Here is a 14,770-nt window from a genome sequence, read left to right on the forward strand (position 1 = left end):
ATGTTTGTAGAGATTCTGTGTGAATATTTACATTTTTATACAGATTCTGTGTAAATATTTACATGTTTATACAGATTCTGTGTAAATATTTACATATTTATACAGATTCTGTGTAAATATTTACATGTTTATAAAGATTCTGTTTAAATATTAACATGTTTATACAGATTCTGTGTAAATATTTTCATGTTCATACACATTCTGTGTAAATATTGACATGTTTATACAGATTCTTTGTAAATATTGACATGTTTATACAGATTCTGTGTAAATATTTACAGGATTTAAAGATTCTGTGTAAATATTTGCTGGTTTTTACAGATTCTGTGTAAATATTTACCTGTTTATATACATTCTGTGTAAATATTTACATGTTCATACACATTCTGTAGAAATATTTACATGTTTACACAGATTGTGTGTAAATATTTACATGTTCATACTGATTCTGTGTTAATATTTACATGTTCACACAGATTCTTTGTAATTATTTTCATGTTTATACAGATTCTGTGTAAATATTTACATGTTTTTACAGATTCTGGTAAATATTTACATGTTTATAGAGGTTCTGTGTAAATATTTACATATTTATTCAGATTCTGTGTAAACATTTACAATTTCATACAGATTCAGTGTAAATATTTACATGTTCATACAGATCCTGTGTAAATATTTACAAGTATATACAGAGTCTGTGTAAACATTTACATGTTCATACAGATTCTGTGTAAATATTTACACGTTCATACAGATTCTGTGTAAATATTTACATGTTCATACAGATTCTGTGTAAATATTTACATGTTCATACAGATTCTGTGTAAATATTTACATGTTTATACAGATTGTGTGTAAATATTTACATGTTTATACAGATACTGTGTAAATATTTACATGTTTATACAGATTCTGTGTAAATATTTACATGTTTATACTGATTCTGTGTAAACATTTACATGTTTATACTGATTCTGTCTAAATATTTACATGTATATAAAGATTCGGTGTAAATATTTACATGCTGGAACAGATTCTGTGTAAATATTTACATGTTTATACAGATTCTGTGTAAATATTTACATGTTTATACAGATTCTGTGTAAATATTTACATGTTTATTCAGATTCTTTGTGAATATTTACATGTTTATACATATTCTGTGTAAATATTTACATTTTTATACAGATTCTTTGTAAATATTTACATATTTATACAGATTCTGTGTAAATATTTACATGTTTATAAAGATTCTGTGTAAATATTTACATGTTTATAAAAATTCTGTGTAAATATTAACATGTTTATACAGATTCTTTGTAAATATTTACATGTTTATACAGATTCTGTGTAAATATTGACATATTAATACAGATTCAGTGTAAATATTTACATGTTTATACAGATTCTGTGTAAATATTGACATGTTCATACAGATTCTGTGTAAATATTTACAGGATTTAAAGATTCTGTGTAAATATTTACTGGTTTTTACAGATTCTGTGTAAATATTTACATGTTTACGCAGATTCTGTGTAAATATTGACATGTTTATACAGATTCTGTGTCAATATTTACATGTTCATACAGATTCTGTGTAAATATTTACATGTTTATACAGATTCTGTGTAAATATTGACATGTTTATACAGATTCTTTCTAAATATTTACATGTTTATACAGATTCTGTGTAAATATTGACATGTTTATACAGATTATGTGTAAATATTTACATGTTTATAGCGATTCTGTGTGAATATTTACATTTTTATACAGATTCTGTGTAAATATTTACATGTTTATACAGATTCTATGTAAATATTTACATATTTATACCGATTCTGTGTAAATATTTACATGTTTATAAAGATTCTGTTTAAATATTAACATGTTTATACAGATTCTGTGTAAATATTTTCATGTTCATACACATTCTGTGTAAATATTGACATGTTTATACAGATTCTTTGTAAATATTGACATGTTTATACAGATTCTGTGTAAATATTTACAGGATTTAAAGATTCTGTGTAAATATTTGCTGGTTTTTACAGATTCTGTGTAAATATTTACATGTTTATATACATTCTGTGTAAATATTTACATGTTCATACACATTCTGTAGAAATATTTACATGTTTACACAGATTGTGTGTAAATATTTACATGTTTATACTGATTCTGTGTTAATATTTACATGTTTACACAGATTCTTTGTAATTATTTTCATGTTTATACAGATTCTGTGTAAATATTTACATGTTTTTACAGATTCTGGTAAATATTTACATGTTTATAGAGTTTCTGTGTAAATATTTACATGTTGATTCTGATTCTGTGTAAACATTTACAATTTCATACAGATTCAGTGTAAATATTTACATGTTCATACTGATCCTGTGTAGATATTTACAAGTATATACAGAGTCTGTGTAAACATTTACATGTTCATACAGATTCTGTGTAAATATTTACACGTTCATACAGATTCTCTGTAAATATTTACATGTTCATACAGATTCTGTGTAAATATTTACATGTTCATACAGATTCTGTGTAAATATTTACAGGTATATAAAGATTCTGTGTAAATATTTAATGGTTTTTACAGATTCTGTGTAAATATTTACATGTTTACGCAGATTCTGTGTAAATATTGACATGTTTATACAGATTCTGTGTCAATATTTACATGTTCATACAGATTCTGTGTAAATATTTACATGTTTATACAGATTCTGTGTAAATATTGACATGTTTATACAGATTCTTTCTAAATATTTACATGTTTATACAGATTCTGTGTAAATATTTACATGTTTATACAGATTATGTGTAAATATTTACATGTTAATACAGACTCTGTGTAAATATTTACATGTTTATACAGATTCTGTGTAAATATTTACATGTTTATACTGATTCTGTCTAAATATTTACATGTTTATAAAGATTCGGTGTAAATATTTACATGTCCGAACAGATTCTGTGTAAATATTTACATGTTTATACAGATTCTGTGTAAATATTGACATGTTAATACAGAGTCTGTGTAAATATTTACATGTTTATACAGATTCTGTGTAAATATTTACATGTTTATACAGATTCTGTGTGAATATTTACATGTTTATACATATTCTGTGTAAATATTTACATTTTTATACAGATTCTTTGTAAATATTTACATATTTATACAGATTATGTGTAAATATTTACATGTTTATAAAGATTCTGTGTAAATATTTACATGTTTATAAAAATTCTGTGTAAATATTAACGTGTTTATACAGATTCTGTGTAAATATTTTCATGTTTATACTGATTCTGTGTAAATATTGACATGTTTATACAGATTCTGTGTAATTATTGACATGTTTATACAGATACTGTGTAAATATTTACAGGTTTTTAAAGATTCTTTGTAAATATTTACTGGGTTTTACAGATTCTGTGTAAATATTTACATGTTTATACAGATTCTGTGTAAATATTGACATGTTTATACAGATTCTGTGTTAATATTTACATGTTTATAGAGATTCTGTGTGAATATTTACATGTTTATACAGATTCGGTGTAAATATTTACATGCTCGAACAGATTCTGTGTAAATATTTACATGTTTATACAGATTCTGTGTAAATATTGACATGTTTATACAGATTCTGTGTAAATATTTACAGGATTTAAAGATTTTGTGTAAACATTTACTGGTTTTTACAGATTCTGTGTAAACATTTACATGTTTATACACATTCTGTGTAAATATTTACATGTTCACACATACTGTGTATATATTTACATGTTTATAGAGATTCTGTGTAAATATTTACATGTTTATACAGATTCTGTGTAAATATTTACATGTTTATACAGATTCTGTGTAAAAATTTACATTTTTATACAGATTCTGTGTAAATATTTACATGTTCATACAGATTCTGTGTAAATATTTACATGTTCATACAGATTCTGTGTAAATATTTACAGGTTTATACAGATTCTGTGTAAATATTTACATGTTTATTCAGATTCTGTGTAAACATGTACAATTTCATACAGATTCAGTGTAAATATTTACATGTTCATTCTGATCCTGTGTAAATATTTACAAGTATATACAGAGTCTGTGTAAACATTTACATGTTCATACAGATTCTGTGTAAATATTTACACGTTCATACAGATTCTCTGTAAATATTTACATGTTCATACAGATTCTGTGTAAATATTTGCATGTTCATACAGATTCTGTGTAAATATTTACAGGTATATACAGATTCTGTGTAAATATTTACTGGTTTTTACAGATTCTGTGTAAATATTTACATGTTTGCGCAGATTCTGTGTAAATATTGACATGTTTATACAGATTCTGTGTCAATATTTACATGTTCATACAGATTCTGTGTAAATATTTACATGTGTATACAGATTCTGTGTAAATATTGACATGTTTATACAGATTCTTTCTAAATATTTACAGGTTTATACAGATTCTGTGTAAATATTTACATGTTTATACAGATTATGTGTAAATATTTACATGTTTATAGAGATTCTGTGTGAATATTTACATTTTTATACAGATTCTGTGTAAATATTTACATGTTTATACAGATTCTGTGTAAATATTTACATATTTATACCGATTCTGTGTAAATATTTACATGTTTAGAAAGATTCTGTTTAAATATTAACATGTTTATACAGATTCTGTGTAAATATATTCATGTTCATACACATTCTGTGTAAATATTGACATGTTTATACAGATTCTTTGTAAATATTGACATGTTTATACAGATTCTGTGTAAATATTTACAGGATTTAAAGATTCTGTGTAAATATTTGCTGGTTTTTACAGATTCTGTGTAAATATTTACATGTTTATATACATTCTGTGTAAATATTTACATGTTCATACACATTCTGTAGAAATATTTACATGTTTACACAGATTGTGTGTAAATATTTACATGTTTATACTGATTCTGTGTTAATATTTACATGTTCCCACAGATTCTTTGTAATTATTTTCATGTTTATACAGATTCTGTGTAAATATTTACATGTTTTTACAGATTCTGGTAAATATTTACATGTTTATAGAGTTTCTGTGTAAATATTTACATGTTTATTCAGATTCTGTGTAAACATTTACAATTTCATACAGATTCAGTGTAAATATTTACATGTTCATACTGATCCTGTGTAAATATTTACAAGTATATAGAGAGTCTGTGTAAACATTTACATGTTCATACAGATTCTGTGTAAATATCTACACTTTCATACAGATTCTCTGTAAATATTTACATGTTCATACAGATTCTGTGTAAATATTTACATGTTCATACAGATTCTGTGTAAATATTTACAGGTATATACAGATTCTGTGTAAATATTTACTGGTTTTTACAGATTCTGTGTAAATATTTACATGTTTACGCAGATTCTGTGTAAATATTGACATGTTTATACAGATTCTGTGTCAATATTTACATGTTCATACAGATTCTGTGTAAATATTTACATGTTTATACAGATTCTGTGTAAATATTGACATGTTTATACAGATTCCTTCTAAATATTTACATGTTTATACAGATTCTGTGTAAATATTTACATGTTTATACAGATTATGTGTAAATATTTACATGTTAATACAGATTCTGTGTAAATATTTACATGTTTATACAGATTCTGTGTAAATATTTACATGTTTATACTGATTCTGTCTAAATATTTACATGTTTATAAAGATTCGGTGTAAATATTTACATGCCCGAACAGATTCTGTGTAAATATTTACATGTTTATACAGATTCTGTGTAAATATTGACATGTTAATACAGAGTCTGTGTAAATATTTACATGTTTATGAAGATTCTGTGTAAATATTTACATGTTTATACAGATTCTGTGTGAATATTTACATGTTTATACATATTCTGTGTAAATATTTACATTTTTATACAGATTCTTTGTAAATATTTACATATTTATACAGATTATGTGTAAATATTTACATGTTTATAAAGATTCTGTGTAAATATTTACATGTTTATAAAAATTCTGTGTAAATATTAACGTGTTTATACAGATTCTCTGTAAATATTTACAGGTTTTTACAGATTCTGTGTAAATCTTTACATGTTCATACAGATTCTGTGTAAATATTTACAGGTATATACAGATTCTGTGTAAATATTTACTGGTTTTTACAGATTCTGTGTAAATATTTACATGTTTACGCAGATTCTGTGTAAATATTGACATGTTTAAACAGATTCTGTGTCAATATTTACATGTTCATACAGATTCTGTGTAAATATTTACATGTGTATACAGATTCTGTGTAAATATTGACATGTTTATACAGATTCTTTCTAAATATTTACATGTTTATACAGATTCTGTGTAAATATTTACATGTTTATACAGATTATGTGTAAATATTTACATGTTTATAGAGATTCTGTGTGAATATTTACATTTTTATACAGATTCTGTGTAAATATTTACATGTTTATACAGATTCTGTGTAAATATTTACATATTTATACCGATTCTGTGTAAATATTTACATGTTTATAAAGATTCTGTTTAAATATTAACATGTTTATACAGATTCTGTGTAAATATTTTCATGTTCATACACATTCTTTGTAAATATTGACATGTTTATACAGATTCTTTGTAAATATTGACATGTTTATACAGATTCTGTGTAAATATTTACAGGATTTAAAGATTCTGTGTAAATATTTGCTGGTTTTTACAGATTCTGTGTAAATATTTGCATGTTTATATACATCCTGTGTAAATATTTACATGTTCATACACATTCTGTAGAAATATTTACATGTTTACACAGATTGTGTGTAAGTATTTACATGTTTATACTGATTCTGTGTTAATATTTACATGTTCACACAGATTCTTTGTAATTATTTTCATGTTTATACAGATTCTGTGTAAATATTTACATGTTTTTACAGATTCTGGTAAATATTTACATGTTTATAGAGTTTCTGTGTAAATATTTACATGTTTATTCAGATTCTGTGTAAACATTTACAATTTCATACAGATTCAGTGTAAATATTTACATGTTCATACTGATCCTGTGTAAATATTTACAAGTATATACAGAGTCTGTGTAAACATTTACATGTTCATACAGATTCTGTGTAAATATTTACACGTTCATACAGATTCTCTGTAAATATTTACATGTTCATAGAGATTCTGTGTAAATATTTACATGTTCATACAGATTCTGTGTAAATATTTACATGTTTATACAGATTGTGTGTAAATATTTACATGTTTATACAGATACTGTGTAAATATTTACATGTTTATACAGATTCTGTGTAAATATTTACATGTTTATACTGATTCTGTGTAAACATTTACATGTTTATACTGATTCTGTCTAAATATTTACATGTATATAAAGATTCGGTGTAAATATTTACATGCTGGAACAGATTCTGTGTAAATATTTACATGTTTATACAGATTCTGTGTAAATATTTACATGTTTATACAGATTCTGTGTAAATATTTACATGTTTATTCAGATTCTTTGTGAATATTTACATGTTTATACATATTCTGTGTAAATATTTACATTTTTATACAGATTCTTTGTAAATATTTACATATTTATACAGATTCTGTGTAAATATTTACATGTTTATAAAGATTCTGTGTAAATATTTACATGTTTATAAAAATTCTGTGTAAATATTAACATGTTTATACAGATTCTTTGTAAATATTTACATGTTTATACAGATTCTGTGTAAATATTGACATATTAATACAGATTCAGTGTAAATATTTACATGTTTATACAGATTCTGTGTAAATATTGACATGTTCATACAGATTCTGTGTAAATATTTACAGGATTTAAAGATTCTGTGTAAATATTTACTGGTTTTTACAGATTCTGTGTAAATATTTACATGTTTACGCAGATTCTGTGTAAATATTGACATGTTTATACAGATTCTGTGTCAATATTTACATGTTCATACAGATTCTGTGTAAATATTTACATGTTTATACAGATTCTGTGTAAATATTGACATGTTTATACAGATTCTTTCTAAATATTTACATGTTTATACAGATTCTGTGTAAATATTGACATGTTTATACAGATTATGTGTAAATATTTACATGTTTATAGCGATTCTGTGTGAATATTTACATTTTTATACAGATTCTGTGTAAATATTTACATGTTTATACAGATTCTATGTAAATATTTACATATTTATACCGATTCTGTGTAAATATTTACATGTTTATAAAGATTCTGTTTAAATATTAACATGTTTATACAGATTCTGTGTAAATATTTTCATGTTCATACACATTCTGTGTAAATATTGACATGTTTATACAGATTCTTTGTAAATATTGACATGTTTATACAGATTCTGTGTAAATATTTACAGGATTTAAAGATTCTGTGTAAATATTTGCTGGTTTTTACAGATTCTGTGTAAATATTTACATGTTTATATACATTCTGTGTAAATATTTACATGTTCATACACATTCTGTAGAAATATTTACATGTTTACACAGATTGTGTGTAAATATTTACATGTTTATACTGATTCTGTGTTAATATTTACATGTTTACACAGATTCTTTGTAATTATTTTCATGTTTATACAGATTCTGTGTAAATATTTACATGTTTTTACAGATTCTGGTAAATATTTACATGTTTATAGAGTTTCTGTGTAAATATTTACATGTTGATTCTGATTCTGTGTAAACATTTACAATTTCATACAGATTCAGTGTAAATATTTACATGTTCATACTGATCCTGTGTAGATATTTACAAGTATATACAGAGTCTGTGTAAACATTTACATGTTCATACAGATTCTGTGTAAATATTTACACGTTCATACAGATTCTCTGTAAATATTTACATGTTCATACAGATTCTGTGTAAATATTTACATGTTCATACAGATTCTGTGTAAATATTTACAGGTATATAAAGATTCTGTGTAAATATTTAATGGTTTTTACAGATTCTGTGTAAATATTTACATGTTTACGCAGATTCTGTGTAAATATTGACATGTTTATACAGATTCTGTGTCAATATTTACATGTTCATACAGATTCTGTGTAAATATTTACATGTTTATACAGATTCTGTGTAAATATTGACATGTTTATACAGATTCTTTCTAAATATTTACATGTTTATACAGATTCTGTGTAAATATTTACATGTTTATACAGATTATGTGTAAATATTTACATGTTAATACAGACTCTGTGTAAATATTTACATGTTTATACAGATTCTGTGTAAATATTTACATGTTTATACTGATTCTGTCTAAATATTTACATGTTTATAAAGATTCGGTGTAAATATTTACATGTCCGAACAGATTCTGTGTAAATATTTACATGTTTATACAGATTCTGTGTAAATATTGACATGTTAATACAGAGTCTGTGTAAATATTTACATGTTTATACAGATTCTGTGTAAATATTTACATGTTTATACAGATTCTGTGTGAATATTTACATGTTTATACATATTCTGTGTAAATATTTACATTTTTATACAGATTCTTTGTAAATATTTACATATTTATACAGATTATGTGTAAATATTTACATGTTTATAAAGATTCTGTGTAAATATTTACATGTTTATAAAAATTCTGTGTAAATATTAACGTGTTTATACAGATTCTGTGTAAATATTTTCATGTTTATACTGATTCTGTGTAAATATTGACATGTTTATACAGATTCTGTGTAATTATTGACATGTTTATACAGATACTGTGTAAATATTTACAGGTTTTTAAAGATTCTTTGTAAATATTTACTGGGTTTTACAGATTCTGTGTAAATATTTACATGTTTATACAGATTCTGTGTAAATATTGACATGTTTATACAGATTCTGTGTTAATATTTACATGTTTATAGAGATTCTGTGTGAATATTTACATGTTTATACAGATTCGGTGTAAATATTTACATGCTCGAACAGATTCTGTGTAAATATTTACATGTTTATACAGATTCTGTGTAAATATTGACATGTTTATACAGATTCTGTGTAAATATTTACAGGATTTAAAGATTTTGTGTAAACATTTACTGGTTTTTACAGATTCTGTGTAAACATTTACATGTTTATACACATTCTGTGTAAATATTTACATGTTCACACATACTGTGTATATATTTACATGTTTATAGAGATTCTGTGTAAATATTTACATGTTTATACAGATTCTGTGTAAATATTTACATGTTTATACAGATTCTGTGTAAAAATTTACATTTTTATACAGATTCTGTGTAAATATTTACATGTTCATACAGATTCTGTGTAAATATTTACATGTTCATACAGATTCTGTGTAAATATTTACAGGTTTATACAGATTCTGTGTAAATATTTACATGTTTATTCAGATTCTGTGTAAACATGTACAATTTCATACAGATTCAGTGTAAATATTTACATGTTCATTCTGATCCTGTGTAAATATTTACAAGTATATACAGAGTCTGTGTAAACATTTACATGTTCATACAGATTCTGTGTAAATATTTACACGTTCATACAGATTCTCTGTAAATATTTACATGTTCATACAGATTCTGTGTAAATATTTGCATGTTCATACAGATTCTGTGTAAATATTTACAGGTATATACAGATTCTGTGTAAATATTTACTGGTTTTTACAGATTCTGTGTAAATATTTACATGTTTGCGCAGATTCTGTGTAAATATTGACATGTTTATACAGATTCTGTGTCAATATTTACATGTTCATACAGATTCTGTGTAAATATTTACATGTGTATACAGATTCTGTGTAAATATTGACATGTTTATACAGATTCTTTCTAAATATTTACAGGTTTATACAGATTCTGTGTAAATATTTACATGTTTATACAGATTATGTGTAAATATTTACATGTTTATAGAGATTCTGTGTGAATATTTACATTTTTATACAGATTCTGTGTAAATATTTACATGTTTATACAGATTCTGTGTAAATATTTACATATTTATACCGATTCTGTGTAAATATTTACATGTTTAGAAAGATTCTGTTTAAATATTAACATGTTTATACAGATTCTGTGTAAATATATTCATGTTCATACACATTCTGTGTAAATATTGACATGTTTATACAGATTCTTTGTAAATATTGACATGTTTATACAGATTCTGTGTAAATATTTACAGGATTTAAAGATTCTGTGTAAATATTTGCTGGTTTTTACAGATTCTGTGTAAATATTTACATGTTTATATACATTCTGTGTAAATATTTACATGTTCATACACATTCTGTAGAAATATTTACATGTTTACACAGATTGTGTGTAAATATTTACATGTTTATACTGATTCTGTGTTAATATTTACATGTTCCCACAGATTCTTTGTAATTATTTTCATGTTTATACAGATTCTGTGTAAATATTTACATGTTTTTACAGATTCTGGTAAATATTTACATGTTTATAGAGTTTCTGTGTAAATATTTACATGTTTATTCAGATTCTGTGTAAACATTTACAATTTCATACAGATTCAGTGTAAATATTTACATGTTCATACTGATCCTGTGTAAATATTTACAAGTATATAGAGAGTCTGTGTAAACATTTACATGTTCATACAGATTCTGTGTAAATATCTACACTTTCATACAGATTCTCTGTAAATATTTACATGTTCATACAGATTCTGTGTAAATATTTACATGTTCATACAGATTCTGTGTAAATATTTACAGGTATATACAGATTCTGTGTAAATATTTACTGGTTTTTACAGATTCTGTGTAAATATTTACATGTTTACGCAGATTCTGTGTAAATATTGACATGTTTATACAGATTCTGTGTCAATATTTACATGTTCATACAGATTCTGTGTAAATATTTACATGTTTATACAGATTCTGTGTAAATATTGACATGTTTATACAGATTCCTTCTAAATATTTACATGTTTATACAGATTCTGTGTAAATATTTACATGTTTATACAGATTATGTGTAAATATTTACATGTTAATACAGATTCTGTGTAAATATTTACATGTTTATACAGATTCTGTGTAAATATTTACATGTTTATACTGATTCTGTCTAAATATTTACATGTTTATAAAGATTCGGTGTAAATATTTACATGCCCGAACAGATTCTGTGTAAATATTTACATGTTTATACAGATTCTGTGTAAATATTGACATGTTAATACAGAGTCTGTGTAAATATTTACATGTTTATGAAGATTCTGTGTAAATATTTACATGTTTATACAGATTCTGTGTGAATATTTACATGTTTATACATATTCTGTGTAAATATTTACATTTTTATACAGATTCTTTGTAAATATTTACATATTTATACAGATTATGTGTAAATATTTACATGTTTATAAAGATTCTGTGTAAATATTTACATGTTTATAAAAATTCTGTGTAAATATTAACGTGTTTATACAGATTCTCTGTAAATATTTACAGGTTTTTACAGATTCTGTGTAAATCTTTACATGTTCATACAGATTCTGTGTAAATATTTACAGGTATATACAGATTCTGTGTAAATATTTACTGGTTTTTACAGATTCTGTGTAAATATTTACATGTTTACGCAGATTCTGTGTAAATATTGACATGTTTAAACAGATTCTGTGTCAATATTTACATGTTCATACAGATTCTGTGTAAATATTTACATGTGTATACAGATTCTGTGTAAATATTGACATGTTTATACAGATTCTTTCTAAATATTTACATGTTTATACAGATTCTGTGTAAATATTTACATGTTTATACAGATTATGTGTAAATATTTACATGTTTATAGAGATTCTGTGTGAATATTTACATTTTTATACAGATTCTGTGTAAATATTTACATGTTTATACAGATTCTGTGTAAATATTTACATATTTATACCGATTCTGTGTAAATATTTACATGTTTATAAAGATTCTGTTTAAATATTAACATGTTTATACAGATTCTGTGTAAATATTTTCATGTTCATACACATTCTTTGTAAATATTGACATGTTTATACAGATTCTTTGTAAATATTGACATGTTTATACAGATTCTGTGTAAATATTTACAGGATTTAAAGATTCTGTGTAAATATTTGCTGGTTTTTACAGATTCTGTGTAAATATTTGCATGTTTATATACATCCTGTGTAAATATTTACATGTTCATACACATTCTGTAGAAATATTTACATGTTTACACAGATTGTGTGTAAGTATTTACATGTTTATACTGATTCTGTGTTAATATTTACATGTTCACACAGATTCTTTGTAATTATTTTCATGTTTATACAGATTCTGTGTAAATATTTACATGTTTTTACAGATTCTGGTAAATATTTACATGTTTATAGAGTTTCTGTGTAAATATTTACATGTTTATTCAGATTCTGTGTAAACATTTACAATTTCATACAGATTCAGTGTAAATATTTACATGTTCATACTGATCCTGTGTAAATATTTACAAGTATATACAGAGTCTGTGTAAACATTTACATGTTCATACAGATTCTGTGTAAATATTTACACGTTCATACAGATTCTCTGTAAATATTTACATGTTCATAGAGATTCTGTGTAAATATTTACATGTTCATACAGATTCTGTGTAAATATTTACAGGTATATACAGATTCTGTGTAAATATTTACTGGTTTTTACAGATTCTGTGTAAATATTTACATGTTTACGCAGATTCTGTGTAAATATTGACATGTTTATACAGATTCTGTGTCAATATTTACATGTTCATACAGATTCTGTGTAAATATTTACATGTTTATACAGATTCTGTGTAAATATTGACATGTTTATACAGATTCTTTCTAAATATTTACATGTTTATACAGATTCTGTGTAAATATTTACATGTTTATACAGATTATGTGTAAATATTTACATGTTAATACAGATTCTGTGTAAATATTTACATGTTTATACAGATTCTGTGTAAATATTTACATGTTTATACTGATTCTGTCTAAATATTTACATGTTTATAAAGATTCGGTGTAAATATTTACATGCTCGAACAGATTCTGTGTAAATATTTACATGTTTATACAGATTCTGTGTAAATATTGACATGTTAATACAGAGTCTGTCTAAATATTTACATGTTTATACAGATTCTGTGTAAATATTTACATGTTTATACAGATTCTGTGTGAATATTTACATGTTTATACATATTCTGTGTAAATATTTGAATTTTTATACAGATTCTTTGTAAATATTTACATATTTATACAGATTATGTGTAAATATTTACATGTTTATAAAGATTCTGTGTAAATATTTACATGTTCATAAAAATTCTGTGTAAATATTAACGTGTTTATACAGATTCTGTGTAAATATTTTCATGTTTATACTGATTCTGTGTAAATATTGACATGTTTATACAGATTCTGTGTAATTATTGACATGTTTATACAGATACTGTGTAAATATTTACAGGTTTTTAAAGATTCTTTGTAAATATTTACTGGTTTTTACAGATTCTGTGTAAATATTTACATGTTTATACAGATTCTGTGTAAATATTGAGATGTTTATACAGATTCTTTGTTAATATATACATGTTTATAGAGATTCTGTTTGAATATTTACATGTT

Source organism: Pan troglodytes, chromosome 22 (genome assembly GCF_028858775.2).
Source record: "Pan troglodytes isolate AG18354 chromosome 22, NHGRI_mPanTro3-v2.0_pri, whole genome shotgun sequence".
Taxonomy (NCBI): domain Eukaryota; kingdom Metazoa; phylum Chordata; class Mammalia; order Primates; family Hominidae; genus Pan; species Pan troglodytes.